We start from the raw sequence: 3,928 nt of genomic DNA, 5'->3' as shown, positions 1-3,928 counted from the left end.
TGAAAACTCCTCTTGGAGGACAGCGGACACGGAAGCGGCAGATTCACTGGCGACTGGACACTTGTTGGTTCCCTCTACTGCCTCCTCTGGCAGTTTGTAGTCAATGTCAAAGAGCTGGGCTGCCCATCGGTTCTCTCTCTTGACAGTGGCTGTGTCCTCAGTGGCCTCTTTGGCAATTCGGCACTCTGTGGCACAAACAGCAGGCTGGGAGGTTTCCGGGACAATGAATGAATTGCCAACGAACCGCTGAGCCAGTGGTGGAAGGGAGAAAGGATAGAATCTGTCCTTTTCCTTTATATTAGATATTGCCACTGGAGCAACTGAGACCTCAGTGGTTCCCTCTACTGTCTGCTGTGGTGGAATGGACTCATCGTTATAGAAGTGTGGCAGGTATCGATGCAGCATTGAGGAAAGATGTGTATCTGTCAATAAGTCCTCTCTTTTACGAGTAGATACATCTGCTGTGGCCTCTGTAGCAACTGGGCACTCAGCAGGGACAAAGTATGAAAATACAATGAACCGCTGTGCATCCTGAGTGCGTATGGCCAATGGAGAGGGGGGATGCAACATGGTTGGTATAGGCCTCCGATTGGTGAAAGCCAGCGGTGGGAGGGAGTCAATACAGGGAGCCATGAACTCAGTGAGTGGACGGTTGGTCACATCTCTCACATTCTGTGGGAGAAAAGAAACAGACATGTTGAAAGTGATCACATTCACGACATACATACTTTATGAGTCAACGCTATTTACTTATACATCACATATACAGTGCCTTCGGAAAGTATTCAGACCCCTTCACTTTTTCCACATTTTGTTAGGAGAATCCAAGTTAGGTTGGATGGGGAGATTTTCTGCACAGCTATTTTCCGGTCTCTCCAGAGATGTTCGATCCGGTACAAGTCCAGTCTCTGGATGGGCCAATAAAGGACATTCAGAGACTTGTCCCGAAGAAACTTCTGCGTTGTCTTGGCTATGTACATAGGGTCATTGTTCTGTTGGAAGGTGACTCTTCACCACACTCTGAGGTCCTGATTGTTCTGGAGCAGGTTGTCATCAAGGATTTCTCTGTACTTTGCTCTGTTCATCTTTGTCTAGATCCTGACTAGTTTCCCATTCCCTGCAATTGAAAAACATCCCCACAGCATGATGCTGCCACCACCATGCTTCACCGAAGGGGGGGTGGCAGATTTACTCCAGATGTGACCCTTGGCATTGGGGCAAAAGAGGTCAATCTTGATTTCATCAGACCAGAGCATCTTGTTTCTCATGGTCTGAGAGACTTCAGACAGGCTGTCATGTGTCTTCTACTGAGGAGTAGTTTCCATCTGGCCACTCTACCTTAAAGGCCTGATTGATGGAGTGCTGCAGAGATGGTTGTCCTTCTGGAAGGTCCTCCCATCTCCACAGAGGAACTCTAGAGCTCTGTCAGAGTCACCATCTGGTTCTTGGTCACCTCCCTGACCAAGGCCCTTCTCCCCCGATTGCTCAGTTTGGCTGGGCGGCCAGCTCTAGGAAGAGTCTTGGTGGTTCCAAACATCTTCCATTTAAGAATGATGGAGAACAGTGCGTTCTTGGGGACCTTCAATGTTGAGGAGAGGTTTTGTACCCTTCCCCAGATCTGTGCCTCGACACAATCCTGTTTCGGAGCTCTACGGAGAATTCCTTCAACCTCAGGTTTGTTGTTTGCTCTGACATGAACTGTCAACTGTGGGACCTTATATAGACAGGTGTGTGCCTTTCCAAATCATGTCCAATCAGTTGAAAATACAACTGGTGGATTCCAGTCATGTTGCAGAAACATCTCAAGGATGATCAGTGGAAACAGGATGAACATGAGCTAATTTCCAGTCTCATAGCAAAGGGTCTGAATACTTACGTAAAAAAGATATTTCAACATTTCTAAAAACCTGTATTTGCTTTGTCAATATGGGGTATTGTTTGTAGATTGCTGAGAATTTGCATATATTCAATCAATTTTAAAATAAGGCTATTACGTAAAAAAAGGTAGAAAAAGTCAAGGTGTCCGAATTCTTTCCAAAGGCACTGTATATATCTAGTGTCCTCTCAGATGCTCTGCACCAGTCTGTACCAACCCTGGGTCTTCTAGCCAATGGGTCAACTAATTATAAAAATACATGCCCCACACCCAGTATAACATTTGACATTTTAGACATCTTGCAGATGCTTTTATCCAGAACGACTTACAGTTAGTGCATTCAACTTAAGGTAACTAGGTGGGACAACCATATAATCCTGATATGAAGGTCTACGAGAGATCGCTTGGTCTAGTTATTTTTATTTATTTAAGACAACCATAAGAACTGAGGACTATGTCCATAACAATACTCAAACAGAGAGACAGACACAATACAACACAAGAAAGATGTCAGACAAAATATTGTTAGTTTACAATTCATGGCATATCGCACATTTTGCCCGTATATTGACATGTATTTGCTTTAATCAATATTGTTCAATAGAACTCTAGTCAACTTTGTCAAAGTTGGTCTTGTTACCTCCTCAATCAGGCTTGGCATTTTCCTCGTCTCAAACCAAATCCTCTTCATCTCCTTCTCCTGCTCCCTCTGGATCTGTCTCACCAGACCCAACCTGGCTCCCAGCTCCATCATGTAGTCTGTCTGGATCTCACTTTCCTTCAACTGACACTCAGCCCTCCTCTGTGTCAGCGTTGAACCCTCCATGTCTTCCTCCTAGCTAACAATAACTCTGAAAAATACATAACGTTGTCGTAAGTGGCGTGTTGCTCACCAAAGAATAATGCATCTCTTTACAATGTGCACACATTTTCTTCCCATTTACTGACAATGAAGCAAGTGACAATCCTGATCCAGAGATGATTACGCAATAGGACTATCTGAATTACTAGTCAAAAGTTGGCTACTGGAAACTCGAACAAGTTCAAATTAATCACATTTTTGCCTTTCCTATCATTATGTACACAATATCCTTATGACATCATCATTGTGATGCAAGGCGTTGCCATTGGAGATGACAAGGCACAACACAGACTTTAAAAAGAAAACTTCAGTCTCCCTATGTATGTTACTACTCTTTGAGTGCCCCTGTGTGCACCTTCATGCAAAGAGGTCTATCAATTCAATCATTTGAAATGGATGACCATTCATTTAAGAAAAACTGATTTTCATTAGCAATTTAGCAACTATAAATTAGGTAGGTCGACTTGTTTTTTTACATAACCTTCCCTTTGGTACATATTTATTCAGATAATTGATGACAATATCAGTTGTTATTAACACAGAGAGAGGGTTTTCTTTCATCAATATAATGCATTTGCCATTAGCCTGACTCACTACAACAACTAACATGTCATCTCAGGTGTCAGGATGAACCATTTTCTCACAAAAATTGGATTCAAACAAACTGTCTCTCGTCAACAGTTTCACTTGTCACCATGATTGCATGTTAGGCCTAAATAAAAGGTCATGTAAGTACACAAGTCATTTGAAAAGTAGTTATTCTACAGAAACATAGTTATACAGTAAGTTATATTACAACCTACCTCTCCAGTAAGCAGCGTGTTCTCTCTCTAATGAAATAGGACATTAATAATCTGTCAGTAGTTAGTTGAATCAGTACCTTTACACTGTTCTGTTTGTCTGTACAACAGCTAACCTCCCAGAATCAGAATCTTGTGATGTCACAATGAAGGCCTCATTGCCATGACTACCCACAGAAGCTCTCATGTGTAGTCAAATGCTGGAACAATTCACTTTTTTAGCCTATGCAGCACAGTCATAACTGATATTTACATTGAATCCATGTAACCACATGTTTTATTCAAATAAAATGCTCTACCTCATATCAAATGGTTGACCATTAATAATACAGGTGTTTTGACTAATTCAAAGTCAATATGTTTTAGATATCACAACTAGCATCCAGGTTT

At 42.2% G+C, this 3,928-nt stretch overlaps 1 long non-coding RNA gene across 2 annotated transcripts; it reads right to left on the bottom strand.

The window, feature by feature from the left end:
• Nucleotides 1-282: 282 nt before the first annotated feature.
• Nucleotides 283-3,686, bottom strand: LOC135542684 (uncharacterized). Of its 2 annotated transcripts, none has more exons than XR_010456119.1 (3): nt 3,619-3,686; nt 2,517-2,727; nt 283-672 (listed from the first exon to the last, which is right to left on the bottom strand). It is a non-coding gene; the product is annotated as an uncharacterized LOC135542684 (long non-coding RNA). The 2 variants fall into 2 exon arrangements; XR_010456118.1 differs by having other exon boundaries at nt 3,542-3,642.
• Nucleotides 3,687-3,928: the final 242 nt, after the last annotated feature.

This window comes from Oncorhynchus masou, chromosome 6 (genome assembly GCF_036934945.1).
Source record: "Oncorhynchus masou masou isolate Uvic2021 chromosome 6, UVic_Omas_1.1, whole genome shotgun sequence".
NCBI classification, from domain to species: domain Eukaryota; kingdom Metazoa; phylum Chordata; class Actinopteri; order Salmoniformes; family Salmonidae; genus Oncorhynchus; species Oncorhynchus masou.
The sequence above is the reverse complement of the archived record's forward strand: the minus strand, read 5'-3'. Positions and strand labels throughout refer to the sequence as shown.